General features: G+C 39.9%; 1 long non-coding RNA gene across 1 annotated transcript; it reads right to left on the bottom strand.

Moving 5' to 3' along the window:
* Positions 1–566: 566 nt before the first annotated feature.
* LOC117512177 lies at positions 567–12,381 on the bottom strand. Its single transcript, XR_004561232.1, has 3 exons — positions 12,260–12,381; positions 4,643–4,647; positions 567–577 (listed from the first exon to the last, which is right to left on the bottom strand). It is a non-coding gene; the product is annotated as an uncharacterized LOC117512177 (long non-coding RNA).
* Positions 12,382–16,775: the final 4,394 nt, after the last annotated feature.

The following is a 16,775-nucleotide window of genomic DNA, read 5'->3' as shown; positions in this document are numbered from 1 at the left end:
CTGTGTACTCCAGTCTTAAATGCCACCATGTTCCAATCCATGTAGATGCACCACAGCTGTGAGTCCTGACGAGCCGCAGGTGATCAGCCTCAGGTGATCAGGGTGAGGTCCTGATAAACTCAGCTACACAGCCACTCAGTCCCAAATGCACACCACCTGGAAGGAAAAACAAAAGACAGAAACAAAAAGGCAGCCAGGCCCCCCCAGCCATACAACAGCTTCCACCACCAACGGATCTGAAGAACACCGGAGCCGCCAAGCCCTGCGCCCCAGGTGGCCACTGTCTTCAGCAGTCAGACCCGGTACTGCTGGCAGAGAACAGAGACAGTACTGATGAGTGTGAGTTCGCACACTCAGTAATCCCACAGTCAGTGTTTAGTTAGGAGGGAGAACCTCCATCTCCGAATCACACACTCGTGCAGCTCCTGAGACAACCACTTATCTGGGTGGGGTGGGAGGCGAAGCCGTCGCAGTCCACACCAAACGCCAACTCAGCAGACAAGGAATCCGTCCCAGGAAAACGGCTGCCAGACTAATGCTCGAATAAGGTTCAGCAGAGAAATTACCTGAATGGTAGCTGATTTCTCGGCGGGGAGGTGGAGTTGCAGTCCGGCCTTTATGGTGGTGGTGATGTGTAGTGGATGAGTGACAGCTGGTATGGATGATGAGTGACAGCTGTCACTCCCGGTCGCTCCGACGCCCTCTCGTGCTTGAAGCCCGCACTTCAAGCAAGGCACCATCTTGTGGTGGTGGGCCAGCAGTACCTCCTCTTCAGCGGCCCACACAACAGGTTCGTGCATGCGGGAACACACTGCAAGCAGTGGCACGATCTGTAACCACATTGCGCAGCTGCTGTGAAAATTAAAAAAAAAAAAACATGCCACCCACAGGATTCGAACATGGACTTTCTAAAAGTTCTGATTGCCAGTCAGAAACTTTCCCACTGAGGTATCATCACTGTCCTGTGAAAGGTGCGGGAAAATACCTGATATCAAGAAGGAGATGGATGTACTTAAGAAAAAAATAAAACCACACACCATATAAAAACACCATATTTTATTGAATCCCTCTTATCAAGTGGGCAATACAAGTGTGATCTGTGTGTTCCTCTGTAGATGACAGATGCTCACAGACATACAGTCATTAAATGACATGAATGAGAAGTAGGGCACTCTTATCATGTCCACATGTGCTGGCAGTGTGTCCAGCTGGCCCCGTGTGCGTGTCTCGCCCGACACGTGTGTCTTGTAGAGGGCACGCTGCAGGACAGACACTGCATCATGTGGAACAGAGCTCGCGTGGGTGGCGTGACATTCAGATGTTATGATCTGATGGTCTGGATCACCTGGGGTAGCCTGTCAATGTGCTCACTCGCTGCAGCTCATTGCAACAGTGATATATGTTTTTATTTATGTCCATGTGAGGACAGCAAGCAGACACACGCATGTCACAGTGGGCAGTTGTTAGTCCATGTCTGTCCAAACACAGTACGTGTTGTCCAGCCATGATGACCAGAGCCACAGATCTCCACAGCCGCTCCTGTGGGTGGACACACCCCGTCAGTTCAGTGCACACACCAATGTGTCACTGTGTCTGTTGGCAAAGCCACACTCGTGGGGCACTTAGACAAATTTCACATCCAGCTTGACAGTGATCGTGTGCTGACTGCTGTTGTGTTAACAGTGCGAATGGCCACACATTTTCTAAGTGCCATGCGAGCAGTGTTAGATGTTTCTGTGTATCACCTGGAATTTGCCACCTGCTGCGAGACGGTTCGATGGGCTCTCACAGTGCACACCCTGTCTTTCAGCCGCTGGTGTGCACAAATAGTTGGAGCAACAGGTGTATGAGGCATTAGAGGCAGCCACGATTTTATACGTATTGCATACGGTTCCTGCTTCATGCGCATTTCACACGCAATTTGACCAAATTTGCACTATCTGTGAAGGGGCCCTTAGTGTTGTATGAAAGGAGAAAACGGGAGGATGTGTGGGGAGTGTCTTCATCTATGTATCTCATAGATGAAGTGTATCTACGATAAAAATTACACACTTTTCCATTCTTTGTAGGTGAGAAAACTTGCAAAATCGACAGTGGATCAAATACTTATTTGCCTCACTGTACTTTTTAATATGCTGTGCCATTCACAGCAGAACATGATGAAAATGATTCACAAAATTAAAAAAAAAAATGGTTCTTGGGGAAATTGTTTAGAATGGGCAGAGTGAACTATATGAATACATAACACTGGCAAATGTTGATTCCAATGACATTGCGAAGGTTGCAGCTTTTAAAGGTTACTGTCAAGCAAATAAAAGCTTAATTACTCGCATGTATTTTTTTATAACTGTGTGGCCTTTCCAATTTCACAAAACTGACAGTTTAGTACCCACCCACCAAAATTCAAGCATTATAATGTTGGTTTATTTTTGTAACGTTGGAAAATTACAGTTGATTTTAATGAGAATACATTTATCTGGAAAGAACTCAATTGCAAATATTGACTTTTCATTCTAACGCCATTGTGCAGATAGACTGCAGCAGGAAGTGTTTGAGATTACTTGTGACCTGACCAACTCTCTTGATGTGATAAGATGTCTTGTAAATCACTTCAGAGGTGTTATCTGGATTTAAAAACGGGGTTTTAAAATTGTGAAGTGTCTTTCACACACACACACACACACACACACACACACACACACACACACACACACACACACACACACACACACACACACACACACACACACAGATATATATATATATATATATATACGAGGTCTCTTAGATAATAAACCGACCCTTTTATTTTTTTTTTTAACTATATGGATTTGAATGACATGCGATTACACCAATCATGCTTGAACCCTCGTGCGCATGCGTGAGTTTTTTTCACGCGTGTCGGTGACGTCATTTCCCTGTGGGCAGGCCTTGAGTGAGATGTGGTCCCGCCCTCTCGGCTGAATTCCTTTGTTTCACACGCTGCTCGAGACGGCGCGCGTTGCTTTATCAAAATTTTTTCTGGACCTGTGAGGAATATCCGAGTGGACACTATTCGAGAAATTAAGCTGATTTTCTGTGAAAAGTTTAACGGCTGATGAGAAATTATGGAGTGTTTCTGTCGGTGTAAGGACTTCCCACGGAGCGGGACGTCCTGCAGCGCTTCCAGGCGCTGTCGTTGGCCTGTTTCGAGCTGAAAACATCCTAATTTAAGGCTTAATTCACCCAGGACATCGTGAGAGAACAGAGAAGATTCAGAAGAGGCCGGCATGAGGAATTTATGCGGACATTCCACTGTTTAAGGACATTTTTTTAATGAAAGACGTACGCGCAAATTCGCCGAGTCGTTTCCGTGACGACTCGGCAAATCTGTGACAGGAAAAACACCTCCGTGTTGAAAACCATTTGTAGAATTCAGGCGGCTTTTAATGGCTTTCAACAAGTGAGTAACTGAGAAATTGTTTAACAGCTTGGGCATGTTCCAACTTGCCCGTTAAGATTTCCAACGGAGGTGTTTTTCCTGCCGCGACCCCCCGCGGTCGGGTCCAGCCCGACATGCGACTCTGCCCGCACGTTCTTTCATTACAAAATGACCGTTAACAATGGAATGTCCGAATAAACTCCTCATGCCGACTTCTTCTGAAAGTTCTGTGTTCTCTGACGACTTACTGCGTCAACAGAGCCTGAAATGTGGAAGTTTTCAACTTGAAACGGCGAGACGCTGCCGCCTCGAAGCGCAGATCGCCGTCAGGCGCCGTGGACCGTCCTTAAAGCGACACTACCAGACCAAAATCTCTCATCAGCCATTAAAATTTTTACAGAAAACCAGCTGAATTTATTGAATGGTGTCCACTCAGTTGTGCCTTACAGTTTTGAAAAAAAATTTTATCAAACAAAGCAACAGTCTCTGAGCCATTCCTAAACAATGAAAAAAATCGACGAGCGGGTGGACGACTCCTCACTCAAAGACTGCCCACAGGCGAGTGACGTAACCGACAGGCGTGAAAAAACTCTTGCATGCCCACGAGGGTTCAAGCATGTCTGATGTAATCACACGTGATTCAAATCCATATGGTTTTTGAAAAAATAATAAGGTCGGATACTTTTCTAATAGACCTCGTATATATATATATATATATATATATATATATATATATATATATATATATATATATATATATATATACATATATATATATATATATATATATATATATATATATATATATATATATATAATATATATATATACATATATATATATATATATATATATATATATATCTATATATATATATATATATATATACATATATATATATATATATATATATATATATATATATATATATATATATCAATTCAATTTTCAATTCAATTTTTTTTTTATATAGCACCAAATCACAACAAACAGTTGCCCCAAGGCGCTTTATATTGTAAGGCAAGGCCATACAATAATTATGTAAAACCCCAACGGTCAAAATGACCCCCTGTGAGCAAGCACTTGGCTACAGTGGGAAGGAAATATACACAATGAGGAAAATAAGTATTTGAACACCCTGCGATTTTGAAAGTTCTCCCACTTAGAAATCATGGAGGGGTCTGAAATTTCCATCTTGGGTGCCTGTCCACTGTGAGAGACATAATCTAAAAAAAAAATCCGGAAATCACAATATATGATTTTTTTTTAATAATTTGTATGTTACTGCTGCTAATAAGTATTTCAACACCTGTGAAAATCAATGTTAATATTTGGTACAGTAGCCTTTGTTTGCAATTACAGAGGTCAAACGTTTTCTGTAGTTTTTCACCAAGTTTTCACACACTGCAGCAGGGATTTTGGTCCATTCCTCCACACAGATCTTCTCTAGATCAGCCAGGTTACTGGGCTGTCGCTGAGAAACACAGAGTTTGAGCTCCCTCCAAAGATTTTCTATTGGGTTTAGGTCTGGAGACTGGCTAGGCCACTCCAGAACCTTGATATGCTTCTTACAGAGCCACTCGTTGGTTATCCTGGCTGTGTGCTTCGGGTCATTGTCATGTTGGAATACCCATCCATGACCCATCTTCAATGCTCTAACTGAGGGAAGGAGGTTGTTCCCCAAAATCTCACAATACATGGCCCCGGTCATCCTCTCCTTAATACAGTGCAGTTGTCCTGTCCCATGTGCAGAAAAACACCCCCAAAGCATGATGCTTCCACCCCCATGCTTCACAGTAGGGACGGTGTTTTTGGGATGGTACTCAGCATTCTTCTTCCTCCAAACACGGCGAGTGGAATTAAGACCAAAAAGTTCTATTTTGGTCTCATCTGACCACATAACTTTCTCCCATGACTCCTCTGGATCATCCAAATGGTCATGGGCAAACCTAAGGCAGGCCTGGACATATGCTGATTTAAGCAGCCGAACCTTAAGTGCCATGCATGATTTTAACCCATGACGTCTTACTGTATTACCCACAGTAACCTTGGAAACAGTTGTGTCAGCTCTCTTCAGGTCATTGACCAGCTCCTCCCGTGCAGTTCTGGGCTGATTCCTCACCTTTCTTAGGATCATTGATACACCACGAGGTGGGATCTGCATGGAGCCGCAGTCCGAGGGAGATTGACAGTAATGTTTAGCTTCTTCCATTTTCTAATAATTGCTCAAACAGTTGATCTTTTGTCACCAAGCTGCTTGGCAATTGCCCCGTAGCCCTTTCCAGCCTTGTGGAGGTCTACAATTTTGTCTCTGGTGTCTTTGGACCGCTCTTTGGTCTTAGCCATGTTAGTACTTGGGGTCTTACTGATTGTGTGGGGTAGACAGGTGTCTTTATGCAGCTAACGACCTCAAATAGGTGCTTCTAATTTGGAATAATAAGTGGAGTGGAGGTGGACCTTTTAGAGGCGGACTAACAGGTCTTTGAGGGCCAGAATTTCTGCTGATTGGCAGGTGTTGAAATACTTATTTGCAGCAGTAACATGCAAATAAATTATTAAAAAAATCATACATTGTGATTTCCAGATTTTTTTTTTTGGGGGGGGGGGGGGATTATGTCTCTCACAGTGGACATGCACCTAAGATGAAAATTTCAGACCCCTCCATGATTTCTAAGTGGGAGAACTTGCAAAATCGCAGTGTTCAAATACTTATTTTTCTCACTGTGTGTGTGTATATATATATATATATGTATATATATATATATATATATATATATATATATATATATATATACACATACATACATACATACAGAAATAAGTGGCTTTCTTAACATTTTTCACCATCTCAGTTTATTTCATTTACACTGCCTTTCTTTACTTCAACTGGCAGTCACACTGTACTTCCCAGTATCCTTGCGCAGATCAGGGGAAACCCCCATGTGGTCTATGATGTCGCTACCAAATATAGGTTATGGTGTCTGACCACTTGAATTTCTACCCACCAGGGGTTGAAATTTTAAATAGTTTCAGGTAGTGCACATTTTTTTTTATCATATTCACAATATAATATTATGAATCCCTTATTTAAATACTAAGGAATAAAGCTATAGTGGTGCCTTTTGTGATTTAAATATTAAAAAAAACAATGTCCATACACCTTTTTTATGACAGTATTTGTTTTGGAAATAAGTGATCTACTTCAAATTTTTGCAGTAGCAATCTACAAAAATGTACAATAAAAAATTGAGCAATATATATGAAGGACCCAGTTGTAATATGCACCCATTATAATTTAGTTGTAGAACATAAAAACTAATAAACCATGAAACAGGCCTTTTGCCACAAAAATATAAAAGACATTGCAATGCATAGGATTAAATTTATATTGTAATTCATTAAATCAGCCTATTGTGTAGTGCTATAGGAATATGAGGTCTTTGAGAAAAGTATCCGACCTTATTATTTTTTTAAAAACCATATGGATTTGAATCACGTGTGATTACATCAGCCAAGCTTGAACCCTCGTGGGCATGCGAGAGTTTTTTCACGCCTGTCGGTGACGTCATTCGCCTGTGAGCACGCTTTGTGGAAGGAGTGGTCCAGCCCCCTCGTCGGAATTCCTTTGTCTGAGAAGTTGCTGAGAGACTGGCGCTGTGCTTGATCAAACTTTTTTCAAAAACTGTGAGGCACATCCGAGTGGACACTATTCCAGAAATTCAGCTGGTTTTCAGTGAAAAGTTTAATGGCTGATGAGAGATTTTGGATTGTTTCTATCGCTGTAAGGACTTCCCCCGGAGCGGGACGTCGCGCAGCGCTCCGAGGCGACGTCGTCATCCTGTTTCAAGCTGAAAACCTCCAAATTTAAGCCTCTGTTGACCCAGGACGTCGTGAGAGAACAGATAACTTTTAGAAGAGGTCGGAATCAGCAGTTTATCCGGATATTCCACTGTTAAAGGAGATTTTTTTAATGAAAGACATGCGGATAGATTGGCGTGTTGGCTCGCAGCCGGCGCGGCGCGCCCGCCACAGGAAAAACACCTCCGTTGGAAGCCTTAAGGACAAGTTGGAACATGCCCTGCTGTTAAACAATTTCTCAGATACTCACTCAACTGAAAGCCACCAAAAGCCGCCTGGATTTTACAAATGGTTATCAACACGGAGGTGTTTTTCCTGTGGCGAGCGCACCGCACCGGCTGCACCGTTTAAACTGCTGATTCTGACCTCTTCTGAAAGTTCTCTGTTCTCTCACGACGTCCTGGGTCAACAGAGGCTTAAATCTGGAGGTTTTCAGCTTGAAACAGGATGACATCGCCTCGGAGCACTGCGCGACGTCCCGCTCTGTGGGAAGTCCTTACAGCGATAGAAACAATCCAAAATCTGTCATCAGCCGTTAAAATTTACACCGAAAACCAGCTGAATTTCTCGAATGGTGTCCACTCGGATGTGCCTCACAGTTCTTGAAAAAATTTTGATCAAGCACAGCGCCAGTCTCTCAGCAGCTTCTCAGACAATGAAAATCCAATGAGGGGGCTGGACCACTCCTTCCACAAGGCGTGCTCACAGGCGAATGACGTCACCGACAGGCATGAAAAAACTCATGCATGTGCACGAGGGTTCAAGCTTGGCTGATGTAATCACACGTGATTCAAATCCATATAGTTTTTAAAAAAAATAAAACTGTCGGTTTCTTTTCTAATAGACCTCGTATATGTGAGCAAGGTGACAACTGTGTGTGAATAGTTGTTTGCAAAGGGCTGACATGGTTTCTTTCCATTTATTGATCAGACAGTATTAAGATGCCCAAATGACAAATTTAGTTTAATTCTGTTCTTGTTGACTTGTAAAATTCATCTAAGTGCTGCATTTATTTCAGCCAAAATACCAAACTGAATGAAATAGTTTTTCCTCCTCTATCCATATTTGTATTGTATGATCTACATAAAAAAACAAACAAACAAAAAACTGACATGCAAAACAGATTTCAGCATCAGAAAAATGACATTTATTCACACAGCTTGCACTGTTTGTTGCATGTCAACAACAATAAGGCCCAAAGTGTTGATTTGTACCTTTACTGCTGAGTTACACATAAACCTCAGTGATTTGCAGGTGAAGAAAAAATAATGCATGTCACATGACCCCAGCAAAAATCAACAAATACGCAATTGTCAGGAAATATAGATAATTCCATGTTTCAGTGTCATTGTGTCAATAAAGTGTTTTGTTGTCAGACTCCATTATGGCCGCACACCTTGTTTCAGAGGTAGCGGCTGTGATTGTAGCATTTTATGAGGCTCTTGTCATTTCACCAAATTTACATTTTATTTCAATTAAAAGTATGTGACTGATATGCTGTCTGCAAATGATCAACACATGGTTACACATTTCAACTTGTTTAAAAGTCTCAAACCTTGTTAAACTGAAGGCTTGTTTTCCAAAATTCTGAAGATTTTCATAAAGTTATCATGCACTGAATGTACCCTGAGCATCACAGGAAACATTACAGGAACCTTCAAAAACTAATTTTTGTTGTTTGTTGAATGTTTGTTAGAATTACTCAACATATTTATGACAATTTCAAAACTGCAAATGTGGCATAAGATTGAAGCATGTGAGGAACCCTGCCTTCTGTAACCTTGCTTTATAAAACTTCATCACACACAAAAAAACATTATAGCCACTCAGAACTTTAATGAAACATGTAGGCCTCTTGAATATGATGTAATTTTCTCTTATTTTGTTTTCCCTCACACTAGAGGGGTTTTGGCTCGTTCCACACTGCTTACTAAATTGATTTAACTAATCCGTTCGTCATGTTTTGATATTCTATTTTCAGTTTCCCACTGTGAAGCTACCAACTGCTGTCCAGTTACTTTGAGCATGAATTCCTCATGCAGCAGCTAAATCCATCAGAGTTTACATAATTTTAAATGAAGGAAACTGAAATATGTGACTATTGTCTGTATACTTAACATCATTTCAGACCAAACTCTTTAACTGTTCAAATTTATACATTTTTTGGAATAAAATATTTGTGGGCAATAAATCCTGTTTTTACTTGTGTTCCATTATGGTTCTCTGCAATGGGGTCTATTGCCAAATCATTTACACAGTCAATGTTGAGGAAACAATGTAATCATCTTGCATTTCTAACACACATACCAGAACAAGTTTTCACATCCAAATTGGTCTACAGTTAAAGGAGAGTATATGCAGGTGAGCTGTTGGAAGAGACTTGTCAAGGAAAACAATGGATAGGGTTAGAAAAGTGCATGCTGATGAAGCACCTTCGGTGAAAATGCCATCTGGGACCTGGAGCACTTCCATGGCGTGGTGGATGCAGCAACGGCTTAACTTACCAGGTTGATTATGTACCTTACCACAGAGTAAAAAAAATGTTGAAGCTTTTCTTCACCAAAGGCGTGTCAGCTCGGTGACATGACCAACAAACAGCCTTGTTCAGATCTGAATCCAAATGAAGATTTGTGTTGGAAATTGTTTGGGCTATGATCTGTCAAACATCATTTGAGAAGGTTGGGATGAATCCGAGAAACATTTCAGGCTGTCGTAAAAAGCCTGAAGAGGAACAAAAACATGCCAGTGTTTGCCGATGTTTCCTCAACATTGAGGGTTTCATTTTTGAAGGGCATGGGTAAGGGTGAAGGTGTTAGTCTCACTGGCCCGGATAACAATATGGAAAATAATTATTTGCTACAGGGATGTCCGAGTTAACACCTTCTATGTGTTTTGATTCCATAATATTTTTTCCCATGGTTTGTACAGTTGAATGATGTTCAACAACATACTCTAAACCTGTAGTTGTAAAGACACTGGCTTTCCCAGTACTGCTGAACTGTTTTATATCTGCTTCAAGTTGCAGTTTTTGTGATGCGAGGGTAAACGCATTATGGGCTGGGACAACTGTAAGTGCATAGTTTAATTTAGTGTACTTATCTGTTGACCTGTGTGTGGGTGAATTTATCACACTGAAAGAAACTGGCCATGTGTTTCTACTGGTGACTCTTGTCCCTACAGTATGCAAAGCGCTGAACATAAATAACAATATATGTAATGTACTTCACTCATGTACAGTATCTGAGTGACTCCACATTTTCTCACAATGTTCAGTAATTACAGAGCACATGGGTACACTGATGTAGTTACACCAACAACCAGATAACCAGGTTTCTACCATGTTAATCATTGTAGGGAAACAGCACAGTACAGCAAGAAAAATCAGAACAAGAACAGGATTCTGGGTTTGTGTTTCCCAAAATGTGTGTACAGACTAGTTTCATCTTAACAAGTTGGCGGTGGCCAAAAATCTCATACGCTCACGGTGATCAAGGTAAGTTGTTCTCAAGATGTGTTGTCAAGCCTTTTGCTCATTTATAAACATTTTTTTAATGAAATTAAAAAAATATATGTATTCTTTTTGTTTTGAAATTAATTTGGATTTTTAATTTTTACACCTACAACAAAAGAGGTTGTGGATGATAAAGATCCACAGGTACAGTGCTGAGAAAAAAAAAATCGTCACCTTCTTGGGCTGTTGCATATATTTACCTTTTATTCTTTACACACACACACGTGTGTGTGTGTTTGTATACGTACATAGTATGCAGAACAAAGAAAAAAAATCCTGTCTTGTTGAAAGATTATTTTTAAATAAATGTTTTAATCTTAAAATGTGTGCTGTTCTGCCCTAAAGTAAGTTGTAAATCTATCATTTTTGATGCACAAAATTACTGACTATTCTGGGGTAAAATATTTTGCTGTAATTGGGAGGAATATTGGGATGCTATCTAGCTAAATATTGATCTAGCTGTCTATGATCTACAGATATATTGATATGTAAATGTAGATCTGTCTAGATAGATAGATAGATAGAAACCCTGTATTCTATAATTTTTGTTTAAATTTCCAAAAGAATATTATGGTTATTATTATTGATGTCTTTTTAAAGATGAATGTGTCTTTGTTGTGTTGCTATGCAATTCTAAATAAATAATTCATAACAAAATATGTGTACAAATGTATGTACGAAGCCTGAATTTCTGTTTTTGATATGATGTCATGAAACATTAAAAGCATGTAAAAGCCCCATAGGGTGACAATTTTTTTATGGGCACTCCATAAAATATGACACCATTGTGGTTCTTGTTTATTCCTGAAATAAATGTAATCTTCAGTTTGAAAAAGAAACTTTTTTACATATTTCATTTCTCACAATAAAAATAACCAGTTTTCTATTGTGCTATTAAAAAAAAAAAACTGTCACTATACAAACCCAGGCAAGCGGAATAAAGGAACACGTGACAAACACTTTGGGAACCCACCACAAATCTGGACAACAGCACACGACAAATGTGTCACCTCACAACCTCTAGCCACAATATTATGAACAAACATGAACCAAAAATGACTTATTTTTTTAATAATCCAGATTACATCATTACTACTAAGCAAAGAGTGTTTGATACATTACGCAGTTTAGGAAATAATAGCAAAAACACATGGGAATGCTAATGTAGGAGGAACACATTAATGCTACCTGCACATGATAAAACACTGCTTCCTGTTCTCTCTGAAGCTGTGTTCAAATTTGCCTACACACATACACACAACTGATTTTTATTGTATAAAATTAGACATTTCAAAAGTGAATTTATTAAATTGAAAACTGTATTTTCAGTTTCTTAAACATATTTTCACCGTGCTGGATGCACCCATTATTCTTTTGTCAGAATGTGTGGGCTTTATTTCTGTCATCAAGGCACAGAGCGAAACAGAGCCCACATGACTGCTAGGCAAGAAGACAATCTACAACTGCACGATAGGTAATGATACACAAGGCAACATTTTATGGCAATGGCAATCATGACAATTTATGTGAGACAGGGAACCAAAAAACAAAACAAAACAAAAAACCCTGTCTTGGTATTGGTTCAGAATATATATATAACTTGTATAATTAGAAGGAGCAATCAGAGTGCAATACCAGGACCTTGCATGTTTGACAACTAATGCAAATAAATTCTTTGTGATGCCATAAAATATGGTTCTGTGTAGCCTTTACATTTGAACAATTCTGTCCAATACTGTACCTTTTTATGTTTGACTGACATGTTTAATCCATTATGATGACCTTGAAAAGTCACCAAGGTCAAAAGGCAATGTGACCAAGATGAAGTTGATACATCACTTTGTATTTATGTTTTACTGCAATCACATGTGCATCTTTAACAGATTCCTCAAAAAAATGAAATAAAATAAGTTATCCCGTATATGTAAGCACTGGGTAAAAATTTGATCTTGGCCTGTGACCTTGAATTTTAACAGATTTTTCTTAATGTCAAATCACTTTATCCTTAGCTGATTCTCAATCATTCGACCAAGTTTGATCCAAATCTAGTCAAAAGTCTTGTTCAAAAATGGACAAAAAGACACCAGGCCAAAAACAATGCGGTGCAGTTCAATTTCAATTCAGTTTATTTACACAGCACCAAATCACATGTGTTGCCACAGGTGCTTCACTTGAGCAAGATCTAAACTTACCCATATCACATACTGGGAGACACTAACCCCTTTGCATGCAAATAACACACAATGGGACTGCAAATAAGGCAGTTTGATGAGTGCGAAGGCTTGGCAGAAAATGATTTTCCATTTAGGCACAGGTCGGTACACAGAGAAGCAGTCAGTGAGGTGATAATATCCAGGTCCAGAACGCTCACAAACCAAAATACAGTCCAGGGTCTGAATTCTGAGAAGTAAAAACACAGACAGTTGGGTACAAAAAGCAGCAGGAAAAAAAAAACTGTTAAGTCCAAAAAAGAGTGAGGGTCTGTACACTAGAAACAAGAATAACAACAAGGAATGTGAGGACCAAAGTGGTAGGAATTACCATCTGGACGAGAGCGAAGACAAACTTCCTTCTTTTAAATGCCACCAGAGAATAGCTTATCAACACAAAGTGAACACCAGGGGTGTGTGATTAACAGAACACAGGTGTGAGTGAATGCAAAAAAATGAAAGTAACAAGGGATTGTGAATTCTGCAGAAATGTGTAAGAATGTGAAAGGAGAATGTAAGTGAAACAATACCACAAGAAGTGAATAAGTAATGTGACAAAAACAGTGAGTGAAGAGACACTTAAGCAAAGAGATTCCAATGGGCACTCTGTCTGCTGTTGAGCAGAGATGGAAAATAGTGGAAGAGAAACCTTTTGGCTGCTCTCGAACTGAAGGCAAGCAAACCCCAATGAGAAACCTCTGGCTGTTCTTGCTACTGACCGTCAAACACAGAAAAGAGACATGTAGGTTGTACCAATACAATGATAATAGTAATAATAAAAAAAATTAATAATAATAATAATAACTGCATGAGGTGTACGTGAGAGTGCAGGATGTGACAACCCACCACCTGAGCAAGCATATTGGCAACAGTGGTGAGGGAAAACTCCCTCAGACATCTTGATTACACGAAGAAACCTGCATTTCAGGCCTACATTGCTTACAAAAAAAAAAATTGCAACACTAAGGACCCCTTCACACATAGCATGAATAAGTACAAATCAGGACGAATCACAGTGAAACAGCTCGAATGAACGAACCACGAAAACATTGAGCCGACGTCGGGAGGGACACACGGTCGGGCAGGCGTGAATGATCCCGCTGCGATGAGCTTGTGCACGCTCGTGCAAGCAGCTAGAATGTGTAGCACCACATCGGGCTGCTGCTGTGGAGAAACAAAATGAAAATCACACACCATATAAAACACAGCAATTTCCAATAGTTAATCCCTCTTATCGAGCGGACAATACAAGTATGATCTCTCTGTGCCTCTGTATATGAGCCATCATCACAGATATATAATCATGAAATGACATGAATGAAGCAGTGCGCTCTCATTATGTCTTATTATGTCCAGCCGGGTATATAAGTAATTACTGCAATCACTGGACACTGATAGATTATATATTGGTGTATAATTGATGAAAATCATTGGGTTGCTGTACATAATAAATAAAACTGGGACCCAATACAGAACCCTGCAGTTAAATAACCCTGGTTAAATAAGAAATGAATGCCACTCACAGGATTCGAACCTGCAATCTACAAAAGCTCTGATTAACAGATGGAAACTTTATCACTGCGCTTCAATCACTGTCATATAACAGGAACGTGAAATGCCTAAAATCAACAAGGAAATAAACATATTTTTTTAAAAAGAGAAATTAGATGATCAAAGAGGAAGTTTTCATCGTCTTTAATTATGGCGAAAAAAGCACGTGGAGTAAGGGGGGCGCAACACATGTGCGATAGACATGCACGACACGTGTTGAGTGGGAAGCCGACACTCTGGCATGCCGCGTGTGTTGTTTGGCAACTCCACAGTCTTTGGGGACACTTAGACAAATTCCACAGCCAGCTCAAAAGTGGTTGTGTGCTAACTATTTTTGTGCTGACAGCAGAAATTGCACCACATCTTCTACGTGTCCAGTGACAGGTGTTAGATGTTGATGGGTGTCACCTGAAATTTGGCCGACACCTGCCGCAAGAGGAATCGAATGGGCTCTCACAGGGCACACTCTTTCGGCCACTGGTGTGTGCGAATAGTTGTAGTGACAGGTGTATGAGGCATTAGAGGCGGCTCCGATTTTTCACAACTGGCATGAAATTCCTCGTGTTATGTGTGAAGGGGCCCTGAGGCATTTAACAATTTAGTCATCATCACTAATAATGGATATTATCATTTATATCACTAATTTTAAAGATATTGTGGCATTTACATCCTCATTGAGCACAACTTTGGATGCTGTAGCTCCTCTGAAAAAGAGAGCCTTAACTCAGAAGTGCCTGACTCCGTGGTATAACTCACAAACTCGCAGCTTAAAGCAGATAACCCGTACGTTGGAGAGGAAATGGCATCTCAGTAATTTAGAAGATCTTCACTTAGCCTGGAAAATAGTCTGTTGCTCTATAAAATGCCCTCCGTAAAGCTAGGACATCTTACTACTCATCACTAATTGAAGAAAATAAGAACAACCCCAGGTTTCTTTTCAGCACTGTAGCCAGGCTGACAAAGAGTCAGAGCTCTATTGAGCTGAGGATTCCTTTAACTTTAACTAGTAATGACTTCATGACTTTCTTTGCTAATAAAATTTTAACTATTAGAGAAAAAAATTACTCATAACCATCCCAAAGCCATATCGTTATCTTTGGCTGCTTTCAGTAATGGTGGTATTTGGCAAACTCTCCGATTGTTCTGTCTGAGTTATTTTCATTAGTGACTTCCTCCAAACCATCAACATGTCTATTAGACCCCGTTCCTACCAGGCTGCTCAAGGAAGCCCTACCATTAATTAATGCTTCGATCTTAAATATGATCAATCTATCTTTATTAGTTGGCTATGTACCACAGGCTTTTAAGGTGGCAGTAATTAAACCATTACTTAAAAAGCCATCACTTGACCTAGCTATCTTAGCTAATTATAGGCCAATCTCCAACCTTCCTTTTCTCTCAAAGATTCTTGAAAGGGTAGTTGTAAAACAGCTAACTGATCATCTGCAGAGGAATGGTCTATTTGAAGAGTTTCAGTCAGGTTTTAGAATTCATCATAGTACACAAACAGCATTAGTGAAGGTTACAAATGATCTTCTTATGGCCTCAGACAGTGGACTCATCTCTGTGCTTGTCCTGTTAGACCTCAGTGCAGCTTTTGATACTGTTGACCATAAAGTTTTATTACAGAGATTAGAGCATGCCATAGGTATTAAAGGCACTGCGCTGCGGTGGTTTGAATCATATTTATCTACTAGATTACAATTTGTTCATGTAAATGGGGAGTCTTCTTCACAGACTAAGGTTAATTATGGAGTTCCACAAGGTTCTGTGCTAGGACCAATTTTATTCACTTTATACATGCTTCCCTTAGGCAGTATTATTAGAAAGCATTGCTTAACTTTTCATTGTTATGCAGATGATACCCAGCTTTATCTATCCATGAAGCCAGAGGACACACACCAATTAATTAAACTGCAGGAATGTCTTACAGACATAAAGACATGGATGACCTCTAATTTCCTGCTTTTAAATTCAGATAAAACTGAAGTTATTGTACTTGGCCCCACAAATCTTAGAAACATGGTGTCTAACCAGATCCTTACTCTGGATGGCATTACCCTGACCTCTAGTAATACTGTGAGAAATCTTGGAGTCATTTTTGATCAGGATATGTCCTTCAATGCGCATATTAAGCAAATATGTAGGACTGCTTTTTTTGCATTTGCGCAATATCTCTAAAATTAGAAAGGTCTTGTCTCAGAGTGATGCTGAAAAACTAATT

Source organism: Thalassophryne amazonica, chromosome 6, assembly GCF_902500255.1.
Source record: "Thalassophryne amazonica chromosome 6, fThaAma1.1, whole genome shotgun sequence".
In the NCBI taxonomy this organism is placed as follows: domain Eukaryota; kingdom Metazoa; phylum Chordata; class Actinopteri; order Batrachoidiformes; family Batrachoididae; genus Thalassophryne; species Thalassophryne amazonica.
The sequence above is the reverse complement of the archived record's forward strand: the minus strand, read 5'-3'. Positions and strand labels throughout refer to the sequence as shown.